The sequence below is a fragment of the Sapajus apella genome, unplaced genomic scaffold (assembly GCF_009761245.1).
Source record: "Sapajus apella isolate SASKATOON/1434 unplaced genomic scaffold, GSC_monkey_1.0 scaffold85, whole genome shotgun sequence".
In the NCBI taxonomy this organism is placed as follows: Eukaryota; Metazoa; Chordata; class Mammalia; order Primates; family Cebidae; genus Sapajus; species Sapajus apella.
In genome coordinates, this window is record NW_022437025.1 from 4,782,252 (window position 1) to 4,800,339 (window position 18,088).

The 18,088-nt window shown below is 45.4% G+C and overlaps 1 protein-coding gene and 1 long non-coding RNA gene across 3 annotated transcripts in view; one reads left to right on the top strand and one right to left on the bottom strand.

Annotated features, from left to right (window-relative positions):
- LOC116534034 overlaps positions 1-5,831 on the bottom strand; it is a 17,713-nt gene extending 11,882 nt beyond the window's left edge. Inside the window, exons 1-2 of the long non-coding RNA XR_004261562.1 lie at positions 5,768-5,831; positions 3,178-3,208 (exon numbers count right to left, since the gene is read on the bottom strand). This is a non-coding gene — a long non-coding RNA (uncharacterized LOC116534034). The remainder of the gene's footprint in view (positions 1-3,177; positions 3,209-5,767) is intronic.
- The window catches only part of AFAP1 (actin filament associated protein 1), a 167,503-nt gene that overhangs the window by 19,490 nt on the left and 129,925 nt on the right, over positions 1-18,088 (top strand). The gene's annotated exons all lie outside the window — the stretch shown is intronic.

An 18,088-nucleotide genomic window follows, 5' to 3' on the forward strand; every position in this document is an offset into this window, starting at 1 on the left:
CTGGAGAGGGACAGGGCCGGCGGTGCGCTGGAGAGGGACAGGGCCGGTGTTGAGCTGCAGCGAGAGGTGCTGTGGGTTGCGTACATGCTGAACCTGGCCTCTGCTCTGAGGCTCATTCCATTGGACCTTCTGTTACCTTCTTCACGTACCTGCTGTTTCTCCAGAAAAATTGTAATAAATTCCTTTCAAAAACATTACAAAAGCAATAGATGCTCGTTGAAAATAGTTCAAATGATACGGAAGACAGAAAGAAAGTGCTTTTTTTTTTTGTCTATTTGCATGAATGTGTCTTTGGGGTAGTCACTATTAACATTGGGTGTATTTGCACATAAAAATATATTTTTATGTTTTTTTTTTTTAAACAAAGTAGTACCTGATAAACATTGAGCCCGCCTGCCCCCACTCAGCAGCCTACATGGGCATCCTTTCATGATGTTGCAATGAGATCTGATTGACTCCTTTTGCTCACTGGAGTGCCAGCTAAAGTCACTTTCAATCGGCATGTAACGTGCTAGTGCCTGTGGACCAGGCAGGCTGAAGGAAGTGGGTCCTAAGACTTTTTACAGCAGTGCTATGGGCGAATACAGTAATTGTTAACATTTTGCAAATGATAGAATTGCAGTAGAGAGAAGCAAAGCTGCTTGCTCAAACTCACGGCACGATTCCCAAGAGAGAGACCACTTTTAAACAATTCTTGTTATAGTCAAGTGATTTACGATCATTTCAAGAACTAGTGCATTCAGTGAGTACATGGAGTGTCCGGTGCTGTCTGGGAGCTGTTCCTGAGGATGCACAGGGCTAGAGGTAAAGGGGGCAGTCAAAAGGCCCCGGTCCCCTAGTGCAAGAAGGGAGGTCCTGGGGGAGGGGGCACGGGGAGGAAGTCTCTAGACAAACTTGTGACATCCATTTCTGCTGAATCTGGTCCGAGGTCTGCTTCTTGACATGTACGCTTTTCAGAGATACTTAGTTTTGATTTTGATCATGGCTCACCTGAGCAACCATGGTTTCAAACTGCCTGGAGTTGTGGTCTGGAAGGCCAGTGCTATGCCCACCCTTCTCACTTCTGCAGGAGGGGAGTCCTCCTGGGACTGGAGGGCTTCGCCTGTGACCAGCTCTCATAGTAAGTGGATTTGATGCTGGTTTCGCTAGGTCAGGAAATTTCCCATTTGGAAGGAAAATTTATACTTGTTTTTGGATTTTGCTGAGGAGCCACAGGGTTTAGAACAGGGGCTGGAGGTTTGTTGGTTGAGACACATGTGAGTGCAATCAAACAGCTTCCATGAAACATGGAAATAAAGACGGTGTTCCAGAGAGGTCCCTGGCTTTGGGATATAAATATTTCTGTAAGAATGGCATTGGATGTCTGCTGTATTTTTTTCTGTGCTATTTTGGCAAGTTTTATTTGGGTATGTGTCGCCTGCACAGAAGGCATGACATCAGTTTTTGCCACCAAGTATTTATAGCAGTTGGTACCTCCTATGTGGGTCACTTTTATGCCACGGTTCCTTTGGGGAAATTGTCTGTGGGTCACCTACCCAAAGCACTTTGCCCATTTCAAGGTGCTACTAGTTTCTGAACACCTGCGGCAATGCCTTCCAGGTGGATGAAGCCAGCCAGGGAAGTGCCCCTCCCTAGCAGGTAGGGACTGGTGTTTGCCCAGGTGAGGGGGCTGCGGATGGGCCCTGGACTGGAACTTAGGACTGGCTGCTTTTCCTTCCCTTCCCCTCCCTCCTATTTTCTCACCACTCCCACTTTAAAAAAATTTCTTATTAAAAATCAAGCAATTATTTTGGTTTCCTTAATTCGCTGTCCCTTGCTAATTATATGTAGAGTGAGCCTGGGAAAGTGAACAAGCAAGTTGTACTTAGTTTCAAATGATCACACCAGCTACCCACCTCGAGGGGCCTGCCGTGGGGCCACATTGTGAAGTGGCTTTGCGGACGTTCTCCTTGGTCCTCAGCGTTAAACAGCAGAGGCAGGTGGTACTTCTCCCTGGCTAATGTTGAGGAAGTTTAGCTTAGTGTTTAAGGTAAGGCAGGTTGAATCAGGCAGATTGTCTGATTCCAAATGGGCTCTTTTAACTTTTGGAGGCCAAAAAACTCAACAGACACAGATATTTCTTTTTCCTTCTTTGTTTTGTTTCTTGAGATAGGGTTTTGCTGTGTTGCCTAGGCTGGTCTACGCTCAAGCAGTCCTCCTGCCTTAGCCTTCTGAGTAGCTGGGCTTACAGGTTTGTGTTGCCATGCCCAGCTGAACAAACGTTTCTTGAAATAAGACATATGGCCAGGCGTGGTGGCTCACGCCTGTAATCCCAGCACTTTGGGAGGCCGTGGTGACAGATCACCTCAGCTCTGGAGTTCAAGACCAGCCTGACCAACATGGTGAAACCCCATCTCTATTAAAAACATAAAATTAGCCCAGCATGGTGGTACATGCCTATAATCCCAGCTACTTCGGAGGCTGAGGCAAGGAGAATTGCTTGAATCCAGGAGGCAGAGGTTGCAGTGAGCCAAGTTTGTGTCACTGCACTCCAGCCTGGGCAACAAGAGTGAAACTCCATCTCAAAAAAAAAAAAAAAAAAAACAAGACTTACAAATGGCCAAAGAAATAAAAAATATATGAAAAAAATGTTCAGTATCACTAATCGTCAGAGAAATGCAAATCAGAACCACATTGAGGTGTTACCTCACCGGTTAGGATGGGTATGATCAAAAAGACAAATACTAACAAGGGCCAGTGAGGATCTGGAGGAAGGGAGCTCTTACCCACCGTGAGGGGGAACGCAGACGAGTGCGGCTGGCCGGCGCAGGGCGCACGCTGCCATCCCAGCACTTTGGGAGGCCGAGGCAAGGCATATATCTAAGGTCAGGAGTTCAAGACCAGCCTGGCTAACACAGTGAAACCCCGTCTCTACTAAAAGTACAAAAATTAGCCAGACGTGGTGGCTCATCACGCCTGTAATCCCAGCACTTTGGGAGGCTGACGTTGGTAGATAAGTTGAGGTCAGGAGTTCATGACCAGCCTGGCCAACATGGTAAAATCCCATCTCTATTAAAAAATACAAAAATTTGGGCTGGGTGCAGTGGCTCATGCCTGTTATCCCAGCACTTTGGGAAGCCCAGGCAGGTGGATCACGAGGTCCAGAGATTGAGACTATCCTGGCTAACACAGTGAAACCCCATCTCTACTAAAAATACAAAAAATTAGCCTGGCGTGGTGGCACGTACCTGTAGTCCCAGCTACTCAGGAGGCTGAGGCAGGAGAATTGCTTGAACCCGGGAGGCGGAGGTTGCAGTGAGTGGAGATCGCGCCACCGCACTCCAGCCTGGGCGACAGAGGGAGACTCCATCTCAAAAAAAAAAAAAAAAAAATTGCCAGGTGTGGTGGCAGGTGCCTGTAATCCCAGCTACTCAGAAGGCCCAGGTATGAGAATCACTGGAAGATGGGAGGTAGAGGCTGCAGTGAGTGAGCTAAGATCGTGCCACTGCACTCCAGCCTGGCAACAGTGTGACTCTGTCTCAAAAAAAAAAAAAAAAAGAATGAGAGTAAGTTAGTGCCGTCACTGTGGAAGACAGTGTGGAGGCTCCTCAGAAAACTGCAAATGAAACTACTGTGTGATCCAGCAGTCCCACTACTGTGCAGAGACCCAAAGAAAAGGAAATCAGTGTCGGAGGGGTATCTGCACCTCTGTTTCCTGCAGCACTGTTCACCATAACCAAGATTTGGAATCAGCCTTGGTGTCCAACAGCAGATGAATGGAGAGAGAAAATGTGGTCTGTATACTGGAGTACTATTTAGCCACAACAAAGAATGAAGGCCGGTCGTTCTCGGCAACATGATGGAACTGGAGGCCATTATGTGAAATAAGCCAGGGACAGAAAGTTAAACACCACAAACCAAATAAAAAAGAATCTCATAGAAGTTAAAAGTAGAACAGAGGATACTAGAGGGTGAGAAGGGTAGAGGGAGGAGGAGGATAGGGAGAAATTTGTTGAAGGATACAAAATTATAGCTAGATAGGAATAAGTTCGAGTGCTCGCTAACACAGTGAGGTTGACTATAGTTAACAAGAATATATAGTTTCAGACTGGGTGTGCGTGACTCATGCCTGTAATTTTAGCATTTTGGGAGGCCAAGGTGGGTGGATCACCTGAAGTCAGGAGTTTGAGACCAGCCTGGCTAACATGGTGAAACCCTGTCTCTACTAAAAATACAAAAATTAGCCAGGCGGCCTGTGCCTGCACCAGCTAGCAGGGAGGCTGAGGCAGGAGAATCGCTTGAATCTGGGAAGCAGAGGTTGCAGTGGATGGAGCTGAGATTGCACCATCGCGCTCCAGCCTGGGTGTTAGAGCGTGACTTCGTCTCAAAAAAAAAAACAAAAAAACGAAAAAACAAGAAAGAATATGTAGTTTCAGATAACTGGAGGAAGGGTATTGAACTTAACCAATGCAGTACACAAAAACATGATAAATGTTTGAGATAGTGGATATGCTAATTACTCTGGTTTGATCACGTACATTGCATGTATTATAACATCACTATATGTACCCCATACATACGTACAATATGCAGTTATGCGTCAATTAAAAAAGAAAAAGCTGAACTTAGATAGGAATGGCTGTGAAGTAGCTAGCTTTTTCATATCTTTGAAATAGACCTTAGGCATTTAGTTTAACTCAACTACCCTTGCCTTCAGGAATGCGTACTATTGGAATTTTAACCTTGTATTTTATGATATAGAGAAGTAAAACTTTAGGCTTGCTTTAGATACAGTCACAGGGGTTTGCAATGATGACTTTTTTTTTGTTTGTTTTTTTTTTTTTTTTGAGACGGAGTTTCACTCTTGTTACCCAGGCTGGAGTGCAATGGCGCGATCTCGGCTCACCGCAACCTCCGCCTCCTGGGTTCAAGCAATTCTCCTGCCTCAGCCTCCTGAGTAGCTGGGATTACAGGCACGTGCCACCATGCCCAGCTAATTTTTGTATTTTTAGTAGAGACGGGGTTTCACCATGTTGACCAGGATTGTCTCTATCTCTTGACCTTGTGATCCACCCGCCTCGGCCTCCCAAAGTGCTGGGATTACAGGCTTGAGCCACCGCGGACTTTTTTTTTTTTTTTACTGTAATAAGTGTGAAATATACCGAAACAGGCACACATGCTCATTGTTCTAATTACGCATTTTCCGTTGTTGTCCAGGCATTGTGTTGCTTATGTAAACAGTATGTGGTATCTTAGGTAGGAATCAGAGTTTTAAGGTCAGAATACTTAGAGCTATATATCTTTCAGACTTTCAAACTGGACATTTTACTTGTCCATTACATAATTGTAGTTCAAGTTTCACAAAGACAATACCTGTCTTTAATATGGGTGACACGCTGGCATTTTTTTTTTTTTTTTTGACACAGGGTTTCACTCTGTCACCCCGGCTGGGCTGGAGTGCAGTGATGCAGTCATGGCTCACCGCAGCGTCAACCTCATAGGCTCAAGAGATCCTCCCACCTCAGCCTCCTGAGTAGCTGGGACCACAGGTGTGCAACACCATGCCCAGCTAATTTTTAAAATTTTGTGCAGGTTGCTCAGGTTGTTCTGGAATTCCTGGGTTCAAGTGATTCTCCTGCTTCATTCTCCCAAAGTGCTGTGATTACAGGCATGTACAAGTAACGCCTGGCCCCAAATAAGTAGGATGATGACTTGAGCCTAGGCGTTCCAGACCAGCCTGGGTAACATGGCACAAGATCCTGTCTGTACAGAAACTAAAAAAATTGACTTGGCATGTTGGTACCTGCCTGTGGTTCCAGCTACTCTGGGAGGCTGAAGCGGGAGGATGGCTTGAGCCCAAGAGTAGAGGCTATAGTGAGCTGTGATCTTGTGATTGCATTCCAGCCTGGGTGACACAGTGAGACCTTGTCTCTTAAAAAAAAATGCTGGCCACACCTGACTATTCATAGACAAAAAACTGAACTCTGATCTAAATCTCATACCTCATTCAAAAATTAACTCAAAATGAATCATGGACTAAAATGTAAAATCCAAAATAAAGAGGAAAAGAGGAGCTATAGACTGGGAGAAACTATTTGCAAACCACATGCCTGATGAAGACTTATATCTATAATATATAAAGAACTACCAAAACTCTCCAGTAAAACCAATCCATCTAGTTTGAAAACTAGTAAAAGACACGAAGAGACATTTCAGACGACATAAAAGCACATGAAAAGGTGTTCAACATCATTAGCTACTAGAAAAATGCACCCACATCACCATACATCTACCAGAATGGCTAAAATAAAAGGTAGTAACAAAACCAAATGCCGGTGAGGATGCAGGGAAACTGGACCACTCACACTTGGTGGGTGGGAATGGAAGATGGTGCAGCCATTCTGGAAAACATTTTGACAGTTTCTTAAAAAACGAAATGTGCAACTGCTATAGGACGCAGCATTCACATTCTTGGGCAGTTATACCACAGAAATGAAGACTTACGTTCACACCAAACCTATATGTATCTGTTCATAGCAGCATGACTTATAAAGGCTAGAAACTGGAGAAAACCTGGACACCACTCAGCAGGTGAATGGATCAACGTGTGGTGCACCCGGGCCGCAGATGCCACTCTGCAGTAGTTAATGACACCCTTGTTTATCAGTCTTTCAAAATAGAAACCACCGTCCTGCTTAATCCCCTTCTTTCCATCCTGCATCTGAGTGGACTTCATTTTGCATTTTTTTCAAATGCACTTTCCCTGTGTCCTCTCTGGTTGCGCCTCACGTGCGTTTGAACTGTTGTGAGAGCCACCGCGTTGTTTCTCTGCCTCCTAGACTCCTTTCTGCACTTCATTCCTGCATCGCCATCAGAACAGTCTTTCCAAAACACGAGCAAACTAACTCAAAAGAAATAGCCCAGGTGTCCCTCCCACTAAGTGTAAGCTTTCTGTTAGAAGCTTTACTCCTTGTCTGTGGGGTACTCCAGGACTCTAGAGAGACGGATTTGCTGTCCGCATTTTAAGATGAGGCAGAAATCCCTGGCGGGCCTGCGCGGAGTAGTGGCGTAAGTACGGCTTCTAGAATCAGACGTCTTCATGTCCTGCTTCTCATACTAACTGGAAGTCCTTGGGAAAATTTTGGTTTCATAAACTCAGAAACTCCGTTTCTTACAAAGTGGAGATGAGGAAGCATACTCAGCGGATCACACAGGCTAGGAGGAGCGGATGGGGCATGGTGAAAATGCTGTGCAATCCATAAAGCATGACATATGTGTGAGAAGTGGAGCTGTGTGAATAGCAGTTCTGGAATAATTGCATGAAAACATTAAAAAGCACATTCGTAGTTCTGCCCAGTGACACCACTGGGCGCCTGTGTTGTACATGACTGCGACATGGGTGAGGCCCGGGTCAGTACAGCTCACAGTTTGGTTTCCATGCAGTTAGAAAGGCCGGAGAGGACCCTTCCCCCTCCAGCTGTAGGAAGGAGGCGGCTGTGTCCTGCCTATATTTGGTGGGATTGTCTCTGGCTCCTTAGGGACAGGAATGCAGGGAGTGGGGGAAGAAAGCCGTCCTCACTGCTCGCTAGGCAGCCTCCCTCAGGGAGGGGTGGAGGGGTGACTTGCCAAGTCTTTCTTAACCCATCTGCTCACAGAAATGACCAGCATGACAAGTAAAAGATCTGTTAGAGACAGATGGGCCGTGTTAGTCCACTGCGTTTATGGTTTTTGTGGCCTCAGAGCTGCCAGGACTTGATCACTTTCTGGGGAATGCTGGGTCAGCCAAGGGACTGAAAAGTGAGAGAAAGAACATGCACTCCTTGGTGCTCTGGTCTGGGAGTGATTACCGAGGAGGGCGGCACGGAGGGCACACTGTGGGGTCCTCCTCAAGCACGCCCTCACCACAGTGTGACCACATGTCTCAGCCTCCCCAGGCCTCCATGATTCCCGTCTGTCACATTCTCACCTCCAGCAGAGATTTCTGTGATGACGACATGAGAGAGCATCATAGCACGCGTGGCCACTTCGTAGGCCTGCAGTGAGTGGACGCCGGATCAGGCAGAACAGGAGACAGGGCGCTGCACGTGGACGCACTCACGTGCCCGTGGCCCGGTGAATGGAGGGGCACGCTCTGCATGTCTCCTTTTGGTTTGTTCCCTCCACCGTTGTGATCAGAAGTTGTGTGTTCTGCTGCCCCAGTCAACTTGGCAGGCCGATTGCTCAATTTTCTGCATTCACTTTTGATTTCTTAAGATGGGAAAAGGAATACTTCAGTTACTTTTCTGGTCGATGGTGTAAATTCCTTGATATCACCTTATTATATTTTTATTTCTATGTATTTTGGATTCTGGGGCTTGCCTAACATCTGTGTTTTTATGCCTCACCCTCTCGGGTGACTGTTGGCCACACCAAGAGCAGACAGAAGTGACCGGGCCGGTTGGTAGCAGGGCTAGCACCGGAATTCCCCAGCCTTCTGACTCCCAGCAGGCTCTGTTTTCTGCATGGCGTGCTCTTCCCTGTTTCTACCCCTGTTAGGACAGTGGATGTGAAATGAAGCTGGGTGCTTTTGAGGGTGTACTAGGAGTGTGGCAGATGCCTCACACTGGCATTTTCCCCTGATTTTCAATTCTCATGGCTCAGAGTTAGTCCCTGGGCTACTGAACGAGAAGATACAGGAAGTTGTTTTGTATGGCAGCCTATACCAGAGTGTTTTTTTCGCCCAGCAACTTAATTTGGTTTGGACTAGAATAAATCTCTGATATTGGTTTCTTCGCCCTAAAGGCAGAGGGAACTCTCAACTCTTTTCAGGGAGTGGAGCCTGACTTGTCTTACTCAGCTCGATCGGTCGTGCTTAGAATCTCAAGTGTGTGATGAACCAAGCCGAAGTGTGAGAGCGTCTTGGACAGTGGTTTGCAACCCGAGCTGCGTCTGCGGGGCTGTGAGAAAAGCATGCATGCTTACTCCAGACCAGTTGAAATAGAACCTGCAGGAATGGAGCCGGGGCAGCTGTAGCTCTGTTAAAAACCCCCAGATGGTTCTGATATACAGTAAAGGTTGAGATCTCCTGGTCCACGGTGAATTGGAGTCCGGGATCCTAGACATGCCTTATGGTTTCACCAGCTTCGAATGGCACTTGTGCTTTGGAACCATGAAAAAAATATGCAAACAAATGTGGAAATTGCCTAAGTGCCGCCTCCTGTTACTACCTGCTGTGAAGTATATTTACCAGTTAGTCACTCTATTCTGATCTCTACCCAGTCCATCTTTCTTTTCTTCGTGGAATAATTGACAATTGGTTATGCAGAACCAGTTAGTCTAGTTTGATTGGCAGGACATGATTTTGGGTATGAAGTCCTCTTTAGGCATTTATTGAACTCTTGTTCATACCCCTGCTGTGCAGGACAGTGTATGAATAGTACTTCTTTAAGCAAGAGCTGTGGAGTCAGGCTGCCTAGGTTTTGCTAACTAGCTGTGTAATTTTGGGCAAGTTTTTAAGCTTATATACACCTGATTTTCATCTACAAAATGGGACGACAACGGGTCACTGTCATCTCACAGGATTGTGCAAATGTGTGTGTAAAGTGCTTAGCTTGGCACCTAGCACATAGTAACTGCTCAGTAATTGTTGACATCATCATCATCATCATATTTAAATGTAAATATTAAGAGCTAATGAATTTGTAAAAGGTAGTGTATCCTTACCCCTCGGACCAAGGACTACTTTAGTTTTAAGTGGTTGGGTTAATTTACCACTTAAATATTGGCCTCTTGGATACCTTGAATTTCAGTTGAATGTACCAAAGGATTTTACTGGACCATTGCCTCTAGAGCTTGGAGCTTGGTTTGTTCGTTTGGTTTCATTTCCTGCACTAAGCACGTGGCTGTGCGCACCTTTATGGTGACTTCCGGTACTGGAATCAAAGCTTCATTAGCATCTTTGGAGGAGAGGATCTTCTGCTATACGAAGCACTCAGATTGTGTGAACTATGTACCATCCAGACAAGACCAGGTGCTTCCCATGGCAGCCTGGCCTTTTCTTAGCCCTCTCATCAGTCTGTTCTGTTCCTTCGATTCCTCTTTATACTAATACTTCCTTTTGAACAAGTAGTGTTGTTTTGTCACTGCTGGGTCCCCAGCAATAAGTAATACCTAGCATTTATTAGGCACCTACTAAATATTAATAGATGGTAATCTAACAGCACACAAGATAAATCCACGAGTCGACATTTAAGCTGTGTGGTAAGAAAGTGGTGTTGGCAAGCTTATTAAATCAGAGTTGTTAATACAAGTTTAAAATCTGTTAGTAACTGACTTAGTTCAGTAATCATTTACTGAGTGTCTTCTAGGCTAGACACTGGGGACAGAAAGGTAATCATATATGATCCCTGCCTCATGAACATGAAGTCTATATAGTGAGATAGACAGACATGCACCAATGGCTGCTTGGAATATGGTGAGTATGAAGATAAAGGGCAGCCTGTGTGCACTTGGAGCACAGAGCAGGGCTGCTGTTCTGGGAACATGGGCTCCACGTGAAAAACACAATTTAAATTACTTTTTTTTTTTTGAGACAGAGTCTCACTCTGTTGCCCAGGCTGGAGTGCAGTGGTGTTGATCTCGGCTCACTGCAATCTCCTCCCGCCGGGTTTAAGTGATTCTCATACCTCAGCCTCCCAAATAGCTGGGATTACAGGTGTTTGCCACCACGCCTGGATAAGTTTTGCATTTTTAGTAGAGACGGGGTTTCACCGTGTTGGCTGGGCTGGTCTTGAACTCCTGACATCAGGTGATACTCCTGCCTCAGCCTTCCAAAGTGCTGGGATTATAGGTATGAGCCACCCCGCCTGGTCTAAATTACTCTTTCTGTATTCATGCTTTTCTGTTTCTGTGGGTAGTACTGAACTTAAAATGGATGCTAAGTAAACTCTTAAATGGCTTTACTATGGATTCAATGGCTTTGCTTGGGCCTCATTTTTTCTTTCCTTCATTAGAGGAAAAAAAATGCGAGTTGAATATCCCTTATCCAAACTTTTTGGAACCGGAAGTATCTCAGATTTTTTTATGTTTTTGGATTTTGGAATATTTGTATTATACTTACTGGTTGAGCATTCTGAATTCAAAAATCCAAAATCGGAACTGTTCCAATGAACATGTCATTGAGCATCACGACTCAAAAAGTTGAAGCTTTTGGATTTTTGGATGAGGGAGACATCCTGTAGGGCGCTGGATTGCAGGCATGAGCCAGTGAGCCTGGCCTTGAATGCCCTTTGACCTATGCTGTGGGAATGTACAAAGCCAGCTTTTGAGTCTGGTGGCTCTTCATTATTTAGCTGTGCTGTGAGTTTGGAGGGCTTCAAGCCCATCTGAAAAAGTAATATTTTGTGTCAGTTGCTCTCCTGGAGAACTTCACTCCACTACGCTGGAGTGGTGCTGTCAGAGTTCATGAGCTGTTCAAGGCTCTCGAAGCCTAGATACTCGGGTTGCCTGAATACATCGACTGGACTCACTATTTCTCTTGGGAGTAGGGGGCGGAAAATGCTGTTGTCTTAACTCTGCTCTTAATTTTACAATGCTATTATTAATGGTAAGAATGATTTCATGTTTCTATTTTGTTTCGTAATTCACAGAGAATTTTAAAATCCATGATCTGATTTTATTCCCTCAGCAGTTCTGTGAAAAAGGCAGGGCAGTTTTCCTATCTTCTGTTTTTCCCATGATTCTCTTGTGGCTCACAGAAGCCAAGAGCCTTCCCCAAGGTCATAGGGTGCATGAGCTGCAGAGCTGGGAGTAGATGGTCAGGCTTCTGGTGACCCTGTTTCTTCCTGGTATCTCGCTGTTGTGGTGCTCTGCTCAGGTAACTATGCGTGCTTGCATGCTGGGTTTGGTCCTTTGTAAATCTGTACCCCATTTGGGGAGGAGTTCTTGGAAGGTTTCCATTCATTTTGGAGCACTTAGGTATCTCGTCCTCTCTCCCTCCTCCCAGATACGTGGGCATTTCTGCAGGCCCCCAGGCTGGCCCTTGTGCGTGGAGGTGTCCCCTGCTCCATGCTGTGTGTGTGCCTCACTTCTGAAGGTGCTGTTCCCTGCATGGAGCCCCCTCGTGCTGCCCCCACACTGCAGGCTGGACTGTTCATGCTCTGTAAATGTTCCTGACTCAGCATCATTGTTCCAGAAATGGGACTGGGTAAGGAAGCCAAGTTCTTTTCTGTGTGAAGGTTGTGATTGTATCATCTTCCCTTCCCCATGTGTGTTCCCTGAGGAGCGTGTCGCCATGCCGAGGTCATCTGTGTTCCCTAGGGTGCCTCCCTTGGAGTCCCAGCTGTAGCAGACATGCAGGGATGCTCAGGGCCTGCATGAGAAGAAGGCCAACAGAGGCATTAAATCTGGAAAATGACAAGTGAGGGAAAGGAATTTTTATTTAAGGCATTTGCAAAAGAAATCTTTTTAGAAGAGTTGACCTGTTTCTCAACTGGAGTTGAATTTCAGCTCAGAAAAGCAGCTGTGTGCCCAGAGGGCTTTGGGGTTTCAGTTTGTGACAGATGAATTTAATTTGTTGTTGTATGAATGTATTATTCTTTTGTGGTTTTATTAGACCTTTCTCCCAAATGGAATAGATTTTTCTATAAAAGTCACACTTCCTTTTTGAGAAGTGTAACACTAATTTTATGGGACGGTCTCCCAAAAGATTACCTGCCAGGAACCAAACACGCTGCCTCGGACTCACGGCCCCTGGTTTCTGCCTGTGCAGCTGCAGGGGAGAGAGGCACACTCGAGCTGCAAACAAGACGCATGGCTGCGTCTTGCTCTTTCTTTTCTGCTGTTTTGTCTCTAGCTGGCATGCTTTCAACCTCCAGGGGCTTTGCTGGTGCAGACACATCACGGCAGGGGGAGGGAGATGGGGTTACAGCAGCCAGGAGACTTGCTGCAGCTCTGTTCTCTCCCTGCTCACTGCTCTGACTTTGGATAAGCCACATTTGTAGGGCTGTGGACAGTGGCTTACACCTGTAATCACAGCATTTTGGGAGGCCGAGGTGGGAGGATTGCTTGAGCCCAGGAGTTTGGGACCAGTCTGGGCAACATGGCAAAACCCCATCCCTACAAAAAATAAAAATTAAAAAATTAGCCAGGTGTGGTAGCTCATGCCTGTAATCCCAGCTACTCTAGAGGCTGAGGTGGGAGAATCACTTGAGCCCAGGAAGTGGAGGCTACGGTAAACCATAATCGTGCCCCTGCACTCCAGCCTAGTCAGAGCAAGACCCTGTCTCAAAAAAAAAAAAAAAAACAAAAAACAAACAAAAACACCCATTTGTAATAGTGGCAATAGTTAACTTTTGAAAGTTTGGAGAAAAGATACTAAGTAACCTGTGACCATGGACGACTTACTTATTTAACCTTTCTGTGCCTCAGTTTCCTCATCTATGCAGAATGAGATCATTTGGTACCGATCTTACAGGATTTCAGTGAGAACTGAGTGAGATAAAACTCAGAGCCTGGCACCTCATGAGTGCATACTAAATGTTATTATTTCAACATTGTAGAGGAAAAAGAATGTGAATGGGTCATTATGGCTAAACATAGTATGAGTCTCGCTGGAGTTACTCACAGTATTGGAAGGAGCTTGAATTCCATACAGATAGTGTGATGGAGAAAGTATTTTGGGCATTGGCAGTATTTATCCAAAGAACAAAGGACGCGTCTGTCCTGTGTGGAGAGCCATTTCTTCTTGTTTCTTAAACATTATAGGAAGAGCAGTCGGCCCTGTGCACTCTGTCAGACAGCTTCAATCTCCTTGTATCGACTTGGCGAATTGTCGTTCGCTGTCATCATGGTGGCAGCAGCAGTTGAAAGGACAGCTTGTCTTGATTTGCATTTTTGGGTGTTTGTGCTATTTATAGACAATTAAGAAAAGGCATGGAAGCCTGTTTATGGCAAGCTGGGAAATTTAGCAAAACATGGAAAAAATCTGTTAGCACAGTTTGCACGTGCGCGGGCACAGAGCATCCAAATAAACACACACATTTGCCTGTATTTTAAAAACTCTGGAAAAAAGACAGGAAGCCATGGCCCAGAAGGCTTATAGAGCTTCTTCCCTGAAGCACGTGAGTGTGGCTGTCAGACATCTGAAACTGAAGCCGTCGTACGACATCACCATCACTGTCCTGCTCCCTACTCGTTTTTGTTCCATTTGTGAGGAACGAGGATGCAGGAAGGAAAGAATCAACCTACAAAGGCTTTTGTTGCAATTAATCGTTCACGTTCTTTCTTTTGGTATCTTATTTCCTGTTTTCATTTTATTTGTATTTATTTATTTATTTTGAGACAGCCTTGCTCTGTCGCCCAGGCTTGAGTGCAGTGGCACTGTCTCCGCTCACTCCATCCTCCACCTCCCAGGTTCAAGTGATTCTCGTGTTTGAGCTTCCTGAGTAGCCGGGCTTACAGGCAGGCACCACCACGCCTGGCTCATTTTTGTATTTTTAGTAGAGCCAGGGTTTTGCCGTGTTGGTCAGTCTGATCGTGAACTCCCGAACTCAGGTGTTCCTCCAGCCTCAGTCTCCATAAGTGCTGGGACTGCAGGTAAGAGCCACCGCGGCCAGCCGCTGTTTACATTTTGTAGTGCTAGCATCACCCCGGTGTAGGGGGTTAGTGACATTCCTCTTTTCTGTTTCCTGGTGCATTTTTCTCTATAGTATTGATAACTCTTTAACACACTGTTTGGTTGTCTGTCTCTACCTACACAAATACATGTTCCCTGTTACATCACCAGTGCCTGGCACCTAGTTAGTAAATGTTTGTTGAATGAACGCATGGGCTGAAAGAACCTTACTCTTCTTTCTTCTGTCACTTCATGAAAAATGCTTTTGAAAGTGCTATGAATATGCATTCAAAATATGAATAGGGATTGTAAGCAGGAGAAGTGACACAGGTCGCTGTGGGATAGCCCAGCATCCTCAGATACTTGCCTGGAAGGAGGTGTCATACTTGAGTAGAAATGGTACAAGATAACTTCTTCAGGAAATCAGCCAAGTATCCCAGCTTTTCACATAGGCGTGCGATGTCTGTGTATGTGTGTATTTAGATCCCTTGTACAGATAGAAAAGTAAAGGCTAGGTCTCAGGAGCGCTCCAAGCCACTGAGGTAGAGTCCCTGTCTGCCCTTGCCAGGGCCCAGTAACTTCTCACTGCGCTCCCCCGCTTTACTGCTGAAGCCATCTTCCCTGACTCTGAATGTGCAACCACGAGGGAGAAAATGTATGCCACGGTCACAGTTTGTGGAGAAGAAGTCCAGCCGCTGGAAATAATGTTCACAAGGCTTGTACCGAGGAAAAGTGTCCTTTTCTAGAATGTCTTTAAATTTACCTGTTTTTTACACATTTTATAAACAAGACAATAGAAGGAGATTTGGGAACAGCAACTTTAGAACAAGGAAAAAAAATCAAACCTAGAGCATTACAATTTCTGTTTTATTTTTCGTTTAGGGCTAAGGCACTTCAGCTTCCTATCTAAGGGACACTCAAATCTAATTAGAAGCCATTGTGGGGCTGCTAATTATCCATAATTTTAGGAAGACGGATGCAGCACCAACTCTGTTCTCTAATAGCGGGCTTATTAATTTTAAATTTGCATGGAGGAGAAGCAGATGGCGAGGTGGGATAAGAGTTCAGATGCTTGGTCATTGATAGCTTTTTACTTCCACCTATCACATGGGGATTTGGGATCCGGGAGGCCCGCTGAGAACTGATTACTCTGTGTCCCCTAACCAGCTGGGTTCCTTTTCAGCCTGGGCTCAGAAAGATTGCTCCTATTGCCGTCAGTCGGGTTGTTGCCTGGTTAGAAATCATGGCAGGTAATTTGCTTCACCCGCAGTTTGAAAGCAGAGCTATCAAAAAGTTGTCTTCTCTACTGTATTTCAAAACAGGGTTTTAAAAAAATTATGTAAGCAAAGGAGGCATTTATTTAATGGTAGTTGTGTGTATTGTTGATGTGAATGAGGGCTGCATTCCACTATAAAATCCCTGGGACTATATATGAAGATGTCAACCTTAGAAGAAAAGTTGGTTTTCAGATGATAATGTAGACATAATGCTGAGCACCAAAGATGTCTATTGAAGCAATTTTATGTCAATGTGTAGAAAACCAGCAAAATAACTTGGAGGAGTGTTCTCGTACATCCAGTTCAGCCCCCTGCCCGCATCTTCATAAAATCCAAGTGTGCGTGCAGGGAGGTGCACTCCTTTCCTTTCTCTTCACAGCTCCCTCCCTGGCAGTGCCCCTGCCCTCTTCCCTACCTTTTCCTACCTTTTCCCTCCTGCGTGGTTCTCTCACAGAGTGAATGGCCCCAGCCGCAGCTTCTCTGTGGCTGCCTCAGACTGTGGTGACAGGAGTGGTGCTGTGGCAGGGCCTGCTGTCCCCCCGGAGACTGGTCTTGCTTGCTGCTGCAGCCTGGGGATCATTTAGCACCAAAAGTATGTAATTCTGCAAAATCGGAGCCAAGGTGCTGGCGATGGAGGCATCTTTATCACGGTGCTCTGCGTATTTTAATCCTGGGTGGAAGATATGGAAAAGTATGTGATCCCTGTGATTTGGTGTCAGAAGGAAGTCGTGAACTTGATGTGGAATGAGGATGTTAAGGTGCAGCAGGCACCCCCGGCTTTATGAAATGAGAATTCCCCGTCTCCCCGTGAGGCACACACAGGCATATGGCCACATCTTATGTGTTACCCTTATGTAGAGTATGCCTTGTAATCATGTTTAAAGTTGCATGATTATCTTCTTCTTCATATAGTAGGCCCCAAACTGCATTCAACACAGAAAGGTACTGTACTCTTGCTGTTATACATAGGAAATACTTTCATATATTAAGTGGGAGAGCAGTCCTAAAATCTGGGCCAGAATCGCGGAAGGAAGGCATTGGAAAGCCACAGATGACCTAGTTCAAAACTGTGTTTGGATGAGCACAGAAACAGGACCAGAGAAGAGAATTTGCCTAAGGCCCTCACAGTGTTTCATTGTGGCATTTGAACCTAGCAGTTTCTTGACCTATTTCTTTAAATTATTAGTCATGCTTCCTCTGATTACTAAATAAATTTATGCTTCATTCATTCTTTTGTTTCAGTGAATTATTGCAGTGCTACCATGTAACAGTATTTGAGTCAAAATTTGACAATGTTTTTCCATTTCCAGGGTTTTTAGTTGTATAGTTTTTAAAAGTCGTACTTGTAGTTTCTTGTCGGTTGCAGGGTATTCTTTCAGAAGCCGATTGTGTGGTGTATTTACATTTACTGTTAGAAGTAGTTTGGTTAAGAACCTACTTAAAGTCGCTGGCATGGGCCTGGGGGACAGTGACAGCTGCCTGCTTCATGGGTAGAGATGAAGTCATGGCTTCCTGGGACGCGCCATCCTCCTGACCACACTCTCCAGCCAATTTCGTTTGTGTTGGTTTCCTCACATCTGCACATTTCTGGCTTCATTTGAGTCTCATTTATTTTAACATACAACTTCAGGCTGTGGGAAAGAATGGCAATTTTAGCACAGAGATGCACACAAAGGAACAATTGGCTAAATTTGAACAAAGACGTTCTTAGAGGGGGTGTCATTTCTTGTACTCTGTAACTGGCAGTCTGGGAAGCATTCTGGACATGGAGCCTGCTCTGTCACAGTTCTTCCTTGTAGGAGCACAGATTTTTGGAGGTTTTAGTGATAACTGTTATCATTGAGAATGTCATTTTTGCGGGCTCTAATAAGTCAGGATTTACTCAGCGTTAATTTGTTAAAGACAACTGTATTTCTAGCCAAATATATGTTAGATGTTGTCCTGGCAGAGTCGCTGGGGGTATTTGCTGTGGCTTAGTCTTCGGGAAGCATATGCATTTGCAACTGTTGAAGCTGTGAGTAACCAAAACACCCGAGTACTTTTGCTATATGGGTGTTAGTCACTGATACACTTCTCAATCAGACCTGGTGGATTCTTGACCCCTCCTCCTCCTCCTCCTCCTCCTCCCTCCTCCTCCTCCTCCCTCCTCCTCCTCCCTCCTCCTCCTCATTCCTCCTCCTTCCTCCTCCTTATTCCTCCTCCTTCCTCCTCCTCCTTATTCCTCCTCCTTCCTCCTCCT